The following is a 15858-nucleotide window of genomic DNA, read 5'->3' as shown; positions in this document are numbered from 1 at the left end:
ATTGATGGGAACTATTTTAGAATTCGATGGATACATGTACTCCTAGGCTAACCAGTCCAAAATATCATGTACAGAGAGAGAGAGAAGATGGTGGCATAGAGAGGAGTGGAAGTTAGTTCGTCCCCCTGGAACAACTAATAAGCAACCAGGAATAACTAGTAAATAATCTGGAATAACTGCTGGGGGACAAACATGAATGTCCACACATCATACACCAACCTGGATTGGGAGAAATGCCTGAGATCACAGCATAAGATCTATAAGTAAAGACTATGGACCTGCACCAACAGCCCCTCCCCCACAGCAGCCTGAACTGCACAACCTCACTGTGATAGAGAGCAGCACTCTCTGAGCAAGTGAATACACCTCAGTGCAGCTCCACCTGGGGTTTTGATTAACAAATGTGGACTGCTCAATACAAGCTACAAATCCCCAACCAGCAGACAGAGGCTTTTAGTGATGACCAACCTTAAAGAGCCAGTGGACTTCTCTGTGCCAGGAGGGGGAGCCCAGACGACCGAGTGCTGTCTCTGGCTGGTTGGTGAAGCTGGGAGGACTGTGGATGGCCCTGAAGGGGGGCTTTCTGTCCCTTTTTCTCTCTCTCAACCTGGGCAGCTCAGTGGAGAAAGCCTCAGCCATTTTCAGTTCACAGCTCTCAGACCCAGACAAGGGTGGAGATAGAAGAGTCAGAGAGAAAAAGAGCCTATTTAAATGCAAATGAAAACTCCCTAGGGGGTCTGTCTTCCCTGAGAGGAAGGAGGTGGTGCCCAGCCCTACTATTAGCCCCCCATTCAGAACCAGACCCCAGAGCCTGGGGGAAAACAGCCAAAACAGAAACTAAGGACTAAGGGGGCTGCACCTCCTTACACCAGTCAGAAGCTACAGGCTGACAGGCACCACCTGCTGGAGAGGTAAGGAAGAGAACAGTGGCTTTTGGCCTCACAGGGTGTGTCAATCTTCTAAAACGCACCATCAGGGAGACCTATTACTGAATATTGCCCCCCTTCTGAGATCTGATCCAACTCTGGTGTGGGAATACCTGATTGGGGTAACCAAGGAAACCAGATGCCTAGCAACAGAAAACTACAAACTACACTAAGAAAAACAAAGTTATGGCCCAGTCAAAGGAACAAACTTAAACTTCAACTGAGATACAGGAATTGGAACAACTAATGCTTAATCAATTCAAAAAGTTTAGGGAAGATAAGGCAAAAGAGATGAAATGTATAATGAAAACACTGGGCAAATATAAGGTAGAAAAAACAACGGGCAGAATCTATGGAAATGAAAGGCACAACACAAGAGATGAAAGATACAATGGAGACATACAACAGCAGATCTCAACAGACAGAAGAAAACACTCAGGAACTGGAGAAGAATGCACCTGAAATCCTACACACAAAAGAACAGACAGGCAAAAGAATGAAAAAATATGAGCAACGTCTCAGGGAATTGAATGACAACATGAAATGCATGAATGTACATGTCATGGGTGTACCAGAAGGAGAAGAGAAGGGAAAAGGAGCAGAAGCAATAATAGAGGAAATAATCAATGAAAAGTTCCCATCTCTTATGAAAGACATAAAATTACAGATCCAAGAAGCACAGCATATCCCAAACAGAATAGATCTGAATAGGCCTACGCCAAGACACTTAATAATCAGATTATCAAACATCAAAGACAAAGAGAGAATCCTGAAAGCAGCAAGAGAAAAGCAATCCATCATATACAAAGGAAGCTTCATAAGACTATGTGTGGATTTCTCAGTAGAAACCATGGAGGCAAGAAGGAAGTGGTGTGTTACATTAAAGACAGTGAAAGGGAAAAACCCCCAACCAAGAATCCTATATCTGGCAGAACTGTCCTTCAAATATGAGAGAGAATTTAAAATATTTTCTGACAAACAGACAATGACAGAGTTTGTGAACAAGATACCTGCGCTATAGGAAATACTAAAGGGAGCACTACAGAGTGATAGGAAAAGACAGGAGTGAGAGGTTTGGAACACAGTTTGGGGGGATGGTAGCACAGGAATGTAAGTACACTGAGCAAAGATGACTGTGAGTATGATTAAAAGAGGAAGGTTAGGAGCATGGGAGACACCAGAAGGAAAGAGACAAGATAAAGACTGGGACTGTATAATTCAGTGAAACCTAGAGTGCTCAACAATTTTGATAAAGTGTATGAATATGTTTTTACATGAGGGAGAACAAATGAATGCCAACCTTGCAAGGTGTTAAAAACAGGGTGGTATTGGGGGGAAAAAGCAACCAATGCAAACTAGAGTCTATAGTTAACAGTAACATTGTAATATGCTCTAACGAATTGTAACAAAGGCAATATACCAGAGCCAAATGCCTGTAACAGAGGAATATAAGGGAGGGGAGTGGGATTTTTGGCATAGGTGTTGTCATCTGACTTTTAAATTGTATTTTATTTTTTCTGTTGTTGCTTTTTAGTTGTCATTTTTTTCTTTCTTTTTCTTTTTTCTTTTTTCATCTCTTCCTCTTTCTTTGTGGAAGAAATGAAAATGTCTTCATATAGATAGTGGTGTGAATGCATAACTAGGACTAATGTAGATCAGACTAAAGAGTAAAGGACGATATCGGTGGTGTTTTAAAACTTCAACTTCTGTGTGAGACCAAAGGAAGAGATATTTTTTAGGTGCAAAATCTGTATTTTTCATAGCACACTATATAATTTAACTTTTATAGTCGATTTATTCAAACAACATAATTACATGGAACATTAAATAGAGAGTGAAATCTGATTGGTTTATATAGGTTAGTGTGAAGCCCTGATACATCCCAGAGTAATTTGGGCAGAGAATAAAAATGTATGTGCAAAGCCCCCATGAGGGACTAGGGGAAAATGTGGAAATATTAAATTTCCCCACCTGGGGAATTGATGATATTCTCACAAGCATTGGGGGCTACCAATTTAGAAGGCTGAGTGCCCTTGATCTTGGGGCTTGCCCTCATGAAATTTGTTACTGCAAAGGAGTGACTAAGCCTACTTAAAATTGTGTCTATGAATCACCCCCAGAGAACCTCTTTTGTTGTTCAAATGTGGCCCTCTCTCTAAGCCAACTCTGCAGGTAAACTCACTGCCCACCCCCCACCCCCTACGTGGGACATAACTCCCAGGGGTGTAAATCTCTTTGGCAACATGAGACTTGACTTGCAGGGATGAGCTGGGCCCTGGCATTCTGGGATTGAGAAAGCCTTCGTGGATCAAAAGGAGGAAGAGAAATGAAACAAAATAAAGTTTCAGTGGCTGAGAGATCTCAAATAAAGTCAAGAGGTCATTCTGGAGGTTATTCTTATGCATTATGTAGATATCCCTTTTTAGGTTTTAGTATACTGGAATAGGTAGAAGGAAATACCTGCAACTGTTGATTTGCAACCCAGTAGCCTTTATTCTTGAAGAAGATTGTACAACTATATAGCTCACAACTATGTGGCCATGTAATTGTGAAAACTTTGTAGCTCCCACTCTCTTTATCCAATGTATGGACAGATGAGTAGAAACATGAGGACAAAAAGTAAGTAAATAATAGGGAAGGAAGGGGGTATGGAATGTTTTGGGTGTTCTTTTTTAAATTAACTTTTATTTTTACTATTTTGTATGTGTGATAATGAAAATATTAAAAAATTGATTTTGGTGATGAATGTACAACTATTTAATGGTACTGTGAAAAACTGATTGCACATTGTGATTGACTGTATGGTTTGTGAATATATCTCAATAAAATTGAATTATTAAAAAAAGGAACAAGCCAAGGATGTGGACTCTTGCCATTTCTATTACACAATGTACTGCCAAGCAAACAAAATAAAAGGTATGCCGATTATGAAACAGAAGTGAAAGTGTCTCAGGGGACATGAACATGGACATAGAAAACCTAAAGGCAAAAAAAGTTCCTGGACTTTTTATGAGTATAGCAAGACTGCAGGGTAAAAGAACAATATTCAAAAGTGAATTTTATTTCTACACACATGGAAAAATAGAAATTTCTACACACATGGAAAAATAGAACAATGAAAATTAGAAATTCAATTTATAATAGCATCAATATAATAAAATAATTAGGTATCAGTTTAAAGAAAGTGTACAAGATCTCCACAACAAAATCTACAAAGTACTGCTGAGAATAAGTAATGATAATCTGTGTACATGTCAAGAAATACCATGTCAAGGATTGCAATATTCATTGTTAAGGTATCAATTCTCCCTAAACTGGTTTACAGTTTAAATGTAATTCCAGTCAAAATCATGGCAGGCTTTTAAAAAGAAATTGACATACTGATTGTACAATTTATATGGAAACACAAAGGACTTTGAATAGGCAAAACGTTTTTAAGATGGTATTTGGACAATCCACAGAATCAGATTTCAACAGTTTCAAAACTCCAATAACCAGCCTAATGATAGTCATAGATCAATGGATTATAATGAAGACTACGTAAATAGAAACAAATATATATATATACATGTACATATGGTTATATATGTGCTCATAAAAATGGCTTCAACAAATTCAATGTGACAAAGGAGTCTTTTCAACACACATGTTGAAAGTTTTCACAAATGGTTTTGAAACAAAGGAGCTGGCGGGGTGCTAGGCCTGGTGGTTTCTAGAAGCTTAGGTCCATGAAGAAGAAAAGACACAGGGTGCCGGGCTCCTGCGCTCCCAGGCCTGCTGGGGACGGTCCACCCTTGGTGTCCAGGGGGCTGGTGGCTGGATGCCTCCCTCATTCCACTCATATTTCTTCCCTGGGTGCTGGAGGTCTGGGTGAGCATGGAGAACAGCTTTCAGGTTCAGGGGGTACATTAGACAGAAGCCTGGGCTGGTCTTATCGCTTATCTCCCTGTCAGCCACTGTGATCTCCAGCTTCCATGCCCCGTCCTGGCCTCTGCCCTCCAGAACTGCTGTCTCCAGGGCAACCAGCAGCAGGGCCAGCTCCCAGAACTAAGCCCTAGAGCTGCTCTTCTTGGCACAGTGGCCCAGATGTCTTAGGAGATGGAGACGTGCCCTCCAGGAGACAAGGGCTCTGACCACAGACTCTCCAGGGCTGGGCTTTAAAGCAGCTGTAAGAGAGTAAGACCCTGAGAATCCCAGAACTAAGGACCAGCTGGCCATTGATTTGTCACACAGGCCTTGCTCTCCCCTCCTCTCCAGTCACTGATGTCCCGGCCACCCAGTCTTAGCAAAAGCTGCTCTGGGTGAGGGGAAACCACATTAATCACTTCCATCCCTCCTCCTCTCTTCCTCTTTTCCAGTGTGTGCATGTGTGTGTGCATGTGTGTTTGAATTATACCATATCTCTAAATACAGAAAAAATGTTTAACACTTAACAGCTTATATATCAAGTAAAGGACTAAGATCTATGTAATTACCTTCCAGGTGAAAATAGAGACTTCTACCATCCTCCTAGCCAGAAGCCCCCTGTGCCTCTCACTGAAAAGACCCTAACTTTCCCCTCACTGGTCCACTAAGCTGATGCCATCTCAGACCCCCTTCCTCTCTGCCTCCTTCCCACCCACACCTTTTCACCTCCACTCCCAAGTGTCTATTTCCTCCCTTGTTCACTTTGTTGGGAGCCTCCCCTTGATCCTAAGCCAATGCCACGGGGGCTCTCTCCTCCCACTTCCCTCCAGATCCTAGAGTAGGAGAATCATCACAGGTTGATTCCTGAGAAGTGTCTTCATTCCTGGAAGCAGCATCAGGAATAAGTTTCAGGAACTTGGGAGTTCAAAGACCTATCACAGGAGACTGGAGGATTAGTATTGGGGTACCTCATACGTTTGTGAGGTCCACCCTTGACTCGGGAACCAGACGGTATAATTTGGAGATCTTGCTTTCCCGTGGGCAAGAGTCTACTCCGTGAGATGAAACATCTATTTCAGCGTGGACGCACCTGAACCTTCCCAGGAACGGGGGCACCCCCTTCTGTACAGACACTTGCACAGATGCTGGGAACCCAGGAGGTCCCCACTGAGGGTGGAAAAGGGGAACTCAGGTCTTCTGAACTCTGCCCTGTGGCCACAAGGGGGACGCCGCTGCCCTGCTCTCGGATTCTGACTTTCAGACTCAGCTGCCTGAGAGGGGTGTGGGCTTGTATGGGGCAGATTTGGCTGACATGGAGGTGGGCGTTAAGGGGGCAGGGGGTGGGGGGAGACGTTGTCTTCTGAGCAGCCCTGGAATCCACGGAAGTCAGACTCCCAGGTGGTGCAGGGAGTGGAGAGGAGGAGAGCTCAGAGCCCTCGTGCCATCCATGAAGTTTCCATCTTTTCTCCCCACAGCCCCATCCAAGGTTGCTGGAAGGCAACACCTGAGAACATTGGGAAGTAGATAACATTTTTAACTACTATCTACTTCTTTGCAGAGTGTTTTAAAAAAAAAAAAAAAAAAAAAAAAAAAAAAAAAAAACTAAACTTTTTAGTTTAAAATAGTTACAGGTTTACAGAAAAAGTGGTAAAAATGGTCAAAGAGCTCGCAGATAACACACAGTTCCCCCTATTGTCAATATCTTACATTATTCTGGCATATCTGAAACAGCTAATGAAGCAATACTGATGCATTATTAGTAACTAATCTCTGAAATCAGGATTTCATTAGTTTTACCCCATGTCCTTTCCTTTCCCAGGACCCCATCCAGGACACCACATTCCATTTGGTCCCTAGTGGGTCTCCTTAGGCTCCTCTGGCTGTGACAGTTTCTCAGACTTTCCTTGTTTTTTGTAACCTTGACAGTTTTGAGGAATCTTGGTCAGGATCTGTAGAATGTCTCTCAATTTCAGTTTGGTTGATGTTTTTCTCATGACTAGAAGGGGGCTGTGGGTTTTTGGGAAAAGGCCACAGAGACACCATATTCCCAACATAACAAGAGGACATGATGTGAACCTGATGCTTCACTGGTGACATTAGCCTCGCTACCTGGCTAAGGTGAAGTTTCCCAGGATTCTCCACTGTGAAGTTACTGTTCACACCCTCCCTCTATACTGTACTCTTAGGAGGGAAGTCATCTATGCAGCCCCCTTGAGGGGTGGGGAGTTAGGGTCACCTCATTGAGGGTGGATTATCTAATTGGATCATTTGCAATTCTTCCGAATGGGAAATTTCTCTTCTCCCCTGTTTATTTATTCATTCATTTATGGACACATGAGTATTGATTTTATACTTTGGAGATAATTCAATATTGTGTTATCTCTTTTGTTATTCCAATTATTCCAGTTTTGGCCACTGGGAATTCTTCCAGTTGGCTCCTGAGTCCTTTTGACATTTCCCCATGGTTTTATGCTTTGTGCAATACTCACATTCTGGCACTATCAGGTGTTCCAAACTCACCTTGTATATTTCTTACCCCACCCTTAGATACAGCCTTTTCTCCAAGGAGCCTTGGTACAATTTTTTAGATAATGTTAGAAACTGAGGTCTAGGCACTGGGTTTGGTCATTGCTATTGGGGAGTCATTGCTTCTAGGCCCTCTCAGTAGAGAGAACTAGGAAATACGTGTGTATACTAATGCTTGTATGCACACATATCTATAGTATACATATTTACACACAAACATCAACATTTATATTAAGCTATTGTTCCAGTTTGCTAATGCTGCCATTATGGAAAATATCACAAATGGATCAGCTTTTATAAAGGCGGTTTATTTGGTTACAAAGTTACAGTCTTAAGGCCATAAAGAGTCCAAGGTAAGGCATCAATGATAGGATACCTTCACTGGAGCAAGGCCATTGGCATCCGGAAAACCTCTGTTAGCTTGGAAGGCATGTGGCTGGTGTCAACTTGCTCCCAGGTTGTGTTTCAAGATGGCATTCTCCAAAATGTCAGTGTCAGCTTCCAATGGCCGTCTTCAAAATGTCTGTCTCAGCTGCAGCTTCTCTCCAAAATGTCACCCTCAGTTGCTTTGCATCCGGACCTGGGTGGCTCTTTTTAAAATACTCCAGTGATCCAATAAAGACCCACCCTGAATGGGTGTGGCAACACGGCCAGAGAAATAATCCAGTGAAAGGTCTTGCCCACAGTTGACTGAGTCACATCTGCATGGAAACACTGAACCAATAGGTTCCAACCTAATCAACACTAATATGTCTGCCCCCACAAGATTGTATCAAAGATCATGGCACTTTCTGGGGGACATGATATATACAACCAGTACAGCTATATTAAACTAAACATGAGTTCATTTTGATGTCTCCAACTCTAATCCAGTATCATATATTTTATTCTGGCTTTCCCCCTTGCTTATTTTTAACCTCTCACATCTACAGTGAGAAAGTTGGCTCTTACCACCCACCATGCTTTTACTTGATGTTCAGTCCTCAAACACATGTACAGCAATTTCAGAATTATTAACCCTACACTCATGAGAAAGAACTTTACCAACTACAGGACAGTGCTTATATATAGTTCTTTTTGTCTTTACACTTAGTTTCCAGTTATTTCCAAAGTTACTTAAGATTGCAGCTCCTTCTTGCCTCCTTCAGTGAGGTTATGTCATGTACCTGTAACACAGCTAGATCCTTTTGTCACAGTCTGCATGCCATCCTCGGATTCCCTGTCTGCCTGGATGATTTTTTTAATTTGCACAATTCAGGGTTCACTCTTTGTGCCTTAAGGTTTACGGATTTTGACAAATGAATGGCATCTTGTATCTACTCAATACCATACACAGTACTGTCAGGGCCCTAAAATCCATTTAGCTTCATGTAGACAACCCTTCCCCCTCCCCAACCACATGACAACCATGGATCTGCTTTCAGTATCTGTAGTCTTGCCTGTCCAGGATTTCATGTCAATGGAACCATACAGCATGTAGCCTTCTCAGACTGGCTTCCTTCACTGGCAATAGGCATTTAAGATTGATCCATGTTGTTGCATGGATTAATAGGTCATTCCTTTTGATGGCTGAGTAGTATTCTATACTATGGATAATGCATCGCCACCATTTGTTTTTCCATTCATGTATAGAAGGACAACTTGGTTGCTTCGAGTTTTTGATGATTATTAATTAAGCCACTATAAATATTCATGTGAAAGTTTTTGCATAAATATCCGTTTTTAAATTAGTTGTGTAGAAACCTTAGAGTGGAATTGCTGGGTTGTATGTTAAGTCCATGTTTAGCTTTTTAAGAACTTGCCAGAAGCCTTCCATTGTGGCTGCACCCTTTGGCCTTCCTACCAGCAGTGAATGAGGGTCCCTGTGACTCCACATCCCTGCCGGTGTTGCTGTTATCAGTTGAGACAGACTGAAAAATATACCCCCAGCCAAAGATCTCTACATTCTAATCCCTGGAATCTGTGACCATTATCTATATGACATAAAGAGCCATTGCACATGTGATTAAGGATCTAGAGATGGGAACATTAGACAGGATTATCCCCGTGGGCCCCATAGGCGCTCACATGGGTCCTTATAACAGGGAAGCAGGGGGAGATTTTTCTATACACAGAGGAGAAGGTGATGTGAAGGCAGAGCCAAGAAATTTGATGACCCTGGCCTTGAAGATTAGAGTGATGCAGCCACAAGCCAAGGAAGCTGGCAGCCACCAGAAATGGGAATGCAAGGAACAGATTCTCTCTCTGCTAGAGCCTCTATAGAGTGAGTGACGCCTGGCTGACACCTTGATTTCAGCCTAGGGATATTGATTTTGGATTTCTGGTCTCCAGAATCATGAGAAAATAAACGACTATTGTTTACAGATACCACACATGTGACAATGTATTCTACTGGCAACAGGAAACTAATACGCCAGTTTTTGTCTTTCATTTTTAATTTTTGCCACTACTATAGGTATTTGCAGCAGGCTCTCTTTGTGGTTTTCATTTGCACTACCCTAAGGACAAGTGATGCTGAGAATGTTTTTATGTACTTATTTGCCATCTGTATATATTCCTTGGTGAAGTGTCTTTTCACAATTTAGCCCATTTAAAAACAGGGTTGTTTGTTTGCTTATTGTTGAGTTTTAGGGGTTCTTTGTGTGTCTGGGATATAAAGCCTTTACGGAAATGTGATTTGAAATATTTTCTCTCTTTGTCATGGGCTTTCACTGACACAACCACATACATTAATACTACAATTGATTTTTCTGGGAATAGAAGTGAGAAATTACTAACAGTGATGGTTTCTGTGAGATGATGACTTTGGTGGCTGGAGCTTGCAGGAGGGGCAATGAGCCTTATCTTAGCACATCCTTGAGTATCTTTTGAATTTTCCTGTGTTTGCCTGAGTCATGTTTGCAGAAAATAAATTACCTTAAAATCTTCTATACTTGTACAAAACTTGACAGATCATGTCCAGTTCATGTGTTAGGAGCCACATTCTGATTCTCTACCCTAGGATCAATGATCTTTCACTGAATTATTTTGCCTTGCAATTTCTATTTCTGGAAAAAGCTAGATTACATAGACAAATCCTCTCACTGACAACAGTTTAAAAATGTCATGTAAAATAAACAAGACCATCTTCTTAAAAGTATCAAAGAACTGACAAGAAAGTAATAAATGATGAAGCCCCCAAAAGATGAAGATGAAGCTTGGCCCACAAAGACAACAATTTGTGGAGATGGACAAAAGGGTCTGAGTTCTTTACTTGAAGCCAGACACTGAGGCCTGGCACTTCCAAGTCTTTTTCTATTCTATGAAGTGGGAAGTTCACATAAAGCACTTGTGCTACATTTCAAAGTACCGTTTTTGTCCAAATGAAAACAATTTGTGTGGACTGAACTGGCCTCTTTTCTTATGGTAAACTGATTTTTATTTGAAAGTATCAACCACTGAAATCAAGGCGCTTAGGATTAGCATATTGTGTAATCACTTTCTTGAAAATGATCACTGTGAATCTGTCACCTCATGGAAATCCACTGACAGTAATTTTGCCAATGATAAAAGGTAAGCTCTCAAGGGAAAATTAGAATTCTGAAAAACTTGTATCCATCACCTTAAGCTTGACAGCTTTCCAGTGTTCATACATTTTCTAGTTAAGTGTAGCAAGTATGACCTTTTGGAATATGTAATGAGATGTGTCCATACTGGAAGAGCCACACAACTCAGTGAGCCAATGACTTACTTTAAATAAACATGCATTAGTACAAGATCCATTCAATGTGCAAAGACAGATTTTGGGATTTTATTGTGACAATATTCAACAAAAGATTTCAGACTGCAACTCACCTTTAAGAAATTCCCACTTATGAACTTTTGCATAGTATCAAAGATGAATGTCAAAGCTCACCTGACATTTAAAAATACTCTTTTCCAACAACATATTTGTGCCAGGCTGAATTTTTTGTTCAAGCCAAAATAACAGATGGAATGTGATATGAAAGTCCAGGTGTGCTCTATTGAGACAGACAAGAAAGAGACTTGCAAAAATGTAAAACGAGCAATTCTTCTCATTACATTGTTTTCTTTTGGAAATAGTTATCAAAGTGTAATGGGTTTTAGTATTAATATTATGATAAAAGAATTAATATTTTTAAATTCTGTTTTAATTTCTAATATGGTAACTATCAATAGAGGAGGACCAGGACTCACCGAGAGAATGACACACAGAGTGCTCGGTGCAGGGGGAGAGGGTCAGGGCAAGTCCCAGGACCCGGGTCTCGGCTCTCAGGGTCCCGGCCCCGAGGTTGGTGTGTGGGGTGGGGAGGCCGAGCGCTGGGGACTCCCCGTCTCCCCGAGTGTCACTTCTCCCTCTCACAACCTGTGTCAGGTCCTTCTGCCCGGACACTCATGACGCGGCCCAGGGCTCCTCCCATTGCGGCTCCGGTTTCTGGAGCAGCCAATCAGCGTCCCCGCGGACCCGCCCGGACTCAGATTCTCCCCAGACCCGGAGATCCCGGCCATGGCGCCGCGAACCCTCCTCCTGCTGCTCTCGGGGGCCCTGGCCCTGACCCAGACCCGGGCGGGTGAGTGCGGGGCCGGGGGGGAAACTGTCCCCGCGGAGGGGGAGCGAGGGGAAGGCCCGGCGGGGGCGCAGGACCCCGGAAATTAGCGTCCCCGACGCCTCCCCATTTCCCCCCCTTTCCGTCCCTGGAGTCCCCGCCCCTTCCCCTCCCTGCCCGGGTCCGGGGGCGCCGCGGGGGGAGGGTCGGGCCGGTCTCACCCCGCCCCCCGCCCCCAGGCTCCCACTCCCTGAGGTATTTCCTCACCGCCGTGTCCCGGCCCGACCGCGGGGATTCCCGCTTCATCGCCGTCGGCTACGTGGACGACACGCAGTTCGTGCGCTTCGGCAGCGACGCCCCGAATCCGAGGATGGAGCCGCGGGCGCCGTGGATGGAGCAGGTGGGGCCGGAGTATTGGGAGCGGGAGACGCGGATCTCGAAGCAGAACGCACAGATTAACCAAGTGAACCTGCGGACCCTGCGCGGCTACTACAACCAGAGCGAGGCCGGTGAGCGACGCGGCCCGGGGCAAAGGTCACGATTCCCGGGGTTCCTCACGGACGGGGTCGCCCCGATTCTACGGGTCCGAGGTTCACCCTGAAGCCGCGGGATCGGGCGGACCCCACCCACCCGGGAAGAGCGGGAGGGACTTCTACTATTCCGTTTCCAGTTTAGATAAAAACCGGCTCGGAGTAAATCACTACCTGGGGCGGGGGCGGGGGCGGGGGCGGGTTGAGTGGGCGGGGCTGACCTTGGGGGCGGGGCCAGGGTCTCACACTTTGCAGAGGATGTTTGGCTGCGACGTGGGGCCGGACGGGCGCCTCCTCCGCGGGTAATACCAGCTCGCCTACGACGGCGCCGACTACATCGCCCTGAACGAGGACCTGCGCTCCTACACGGCGGCGGACACGGCGGCTCAGATCACCCGGCCCAAGTGGGAGGCGGCCGGGTTTGCGGAGCACTGGAGGGCCTACCTGGAGGGCAGGTGTGTGGAGTGGCTCCCAGGATACCTGGAGAACGGAAAGGAGACGCTGTTGCGCACAGGTACCAGGGCCGGGGGGCGCCTCCCCGATGTCCCTCGGGCTGTGGCTGCGTCCCGATCTGGGGTCCCACCTGGAGGAGGAAAGAGGATCGAACCCAGAACACTCTCCTGCCTTGGGTCCAGAGGAGCAGCCTGAGTTTCCAGACCCTGAACCAAAGAGGGATTCGCCCAGAGGGTCCGACCTCTGTCAGGGACAATGAAGGGATCCAGCATTTCCCGCGACGGTGAAAGACGATCCCTGAAGTAACTGGTCGGCAGTTCCCTTTGACCCTGGCAGCCTTGGGACCACCCTGGCACGTTCTCCGTTTGTGTTCTCTGCCCCACACCCATTGTCCTTGGAGGTCTGACTCCAACTTTGCTGAGTCACTCAGCCTCCACGCGGATCAGCTCTAGAAGTCCCTGATCTTCCCCTCACATACTGGAGCCTCCTACTCTGGATTGTCTCACCCTGATCCTATAATTTCCAAAGAGTAGGATTTATCCCGGAGCCCTGAGTCCAGGCTGGTGCACAGCCTCCCCCAACAAAACTGTAACATTCTCTTCAGATTGGTCACATGGGGTCTGCCCGAATAGCCGTGAGAGTTAATGGAAAGTTCCTGAAGTTTCTGACCTTCCCACAAATCCCCCAAAGACACACGTGACCCACAACCCCATCTCTGACCATGAGGTCATGCTGAGGTGCTGGGCCCTGGGCTTCTACCCGGCAGACATCACGCTGACCTGGCAGCAGGACGGGGAGGACCAGACCCAGGACACAGAGTTTGTGGAGGCTAGGCCTGCGGGGGATGGAACCTTCCAGAAGTGGGCGGCTGTGGTGGTGCCCTCTGGAGAGGAGCAGAGATACACGTGCCATGTGCAGCACAAGGAGCTGTCTGAGCTCCTCACCCTGAGATGGGGTAAGGAGGGGGTGAGAGTGGGGCCTCTTCTTAGGGAAAGCAGGAGCCCTTCTGAGCTCCTCCAGCAGGGTCAGGGCTGAGGCCTGGGGTCAGGGCCCCTGACCTTCCCTTCCCTTCTCAGAGCCGCCTTCCCAGCCCAGCATCCCCATCGTGGGAATCGTGGCTGGCCTGGTTCTCCTTGGAGCTGTAGTGCCTGTGGTGGCTGGAGTTCTGATCTGGAGGAAGCGCTCAGGTAGGGAAGGGGGTGGGGTCTGACGTTTCTTGTTCCACTTGGAGATTTCCGGCCCCGGGTAGCATTTGCCTGTCCCCTTCTCTGGTACCATGAAGCCCCTCCTCACACATGTGCTTATCCAGTCTGGGACCTCTTAGCTAACACTTACTTTTATAAAACCTATGAGAGAATGAAGGATAATATTTCCACAGTGATGATTTTGAGGCACCTGTTCCCAGTGGTCAGAGGGAAGGTCCCTGCTGAGGACAGACCTCCAGGAGGACAGATAGTCCAGTCCCCACACATCTCCTTTCCTGTTTCCTGATCCTACCCTGGGTCTGCAGTCACAGTTCTGGAAACTTCCCTGGGATCCAGGACTAGTTCTGTAGGACCTCAATACTCCCCCTCACTAGTGTTTTTTTCCCACAGGTGGAATAGGAGGGAGCTACACTGAGGCTGCTGGTAAGTAGTGGGAGCAGGGGGTGGTGGTGTGGAGGGTGTACATCTGATCCCTGAGACTTTGGGGAAGTGTAGACTAGAGCCCGTGGGGCAGCTCACCCACCCCATAATTCCCCCTTTCTCACATCTCCCCTGTGGGCTCTGACCAGATCCTGTTTTTGTTCCTCCCCAGGCAGTGACAGTGCCCAGGGCTCAGATGTGTCTCTCACAGCTCCTAAAGGTGAGACCCTAGAGGGGCTGAAATGGGAGAGGGGTTGGGGCAGAGAGGACATGCCTGGGTCATGGGATTCCTTTGATTCAGACATTTGTGTATGTATAGGGCTGTTCATAATATCAACATTTACAGTGATGGTTCTGACTTTTTCTTGTTTATTTTCTTCTGTAGTGTGAGAAAGCTGCCTTGTGGGGACCGAGTGATACAAGTGTTGTTCACTCCCTGACTTGTGACTTCAGGAACCCCCTTCTTTTGCGATATGAAGACTTTTCTGTCTGTGCTAGAATCTAAATGTGTTTGCATTCCTGTTAGTACAATGTGAAGATGTGGGGAGACGGCTCACCCCCTTCCCTCCACAACTTCCTCCCCACACTGACCTGTGTTCCCTGCCCCGATTGATTTTCCTTTTCCAGCGGAGTTGGTATCAACATCTCCATCTCTGTCTTAACTTCATTTTTCCCAGAGCTACCCCTTCTTACATCCCTTAAAAATGAAAATCTGATTTTGTTTTTACAAATTCATGCTATTTGCTGGGATTGATGAGTCAGTTGAGAGAGAGGAAGATTCTTAAAGTTTGAGAGAGAAAATAAATTGACTTGTGAATCTTCCAGATCTGTGTGTTTGCTGTGCTGAGTGTTGCAGGTGGAGGCCGGAGATGGCTGTGGGGAGCTGAGGGTGGATGGGGCCTGTGTCTAGTCCAGTGCTCAGCACATTGTGGGTTTTGACTCGGTCACTCCTCAGCTGGGCCATCCTCTCTGCTCCTGTATCCTTGTCCCCTCTGTGAACCTTGTCCCACCAGGACCTGTGGTCACAGGGTCTCAGCCATCACCCAGGGCTTGTCTCGTCTGCAGAACCACTGGCACTAAGGGCTCCATGTGGCCGGGTCACCCAGGCTCAGGGCTGCTCCAGCACTCAGTCACCCTTGTTTGTGTGTTGATTTGATGATTCTGTGGTTTTGTAGAGGATTATGGTTTTACTTGTTCTTGTGAATGAGTTCTGGTCTCCTCCTCCTCTGGTGTCCCATCTCTGCCCCAGAAGGAGGCTGTTGACCGTCACTGTCCCCCGAGGCCCAGAGCGGCTCCTGCACATGCAAGTCTCTGGTACTGAGAGACTAATTTTCCAACACTTCCA

General features: G+C 45.9%; 1 pseudogene; it reads left to right on the top strand.

Annotated features, from left to right (window-relative positions):
* Positions 1-11792: 11792 nt before the first annotated feature.
* On the top strand, positions 11793-15337 carry LOC119539516 (annotated as a pseudogene).
* The last annotated feature ends 521 nt before the right edge of the window (positions 15338-15858 follow it).

Source organism: Choloepus didactylus, chromosome 7, assembly GCF_015220235.1.
Source record: "Choloepus didactylus isolate mChoDid1 chromosome 7, mChoDid1.pri, whole genome shotgun sequence".
Classification (NCBI taxonomy): Eukaryota; Metazoa; Chordata; class Mammalia; order Pilosa; family Megalonychidae; genus Choloepus; species Choloepus didactylus.
Note: the sequence above shows the minus strand (reverse complement) of the source record. Positions and strands in the feature narration are given on the sequence as shown.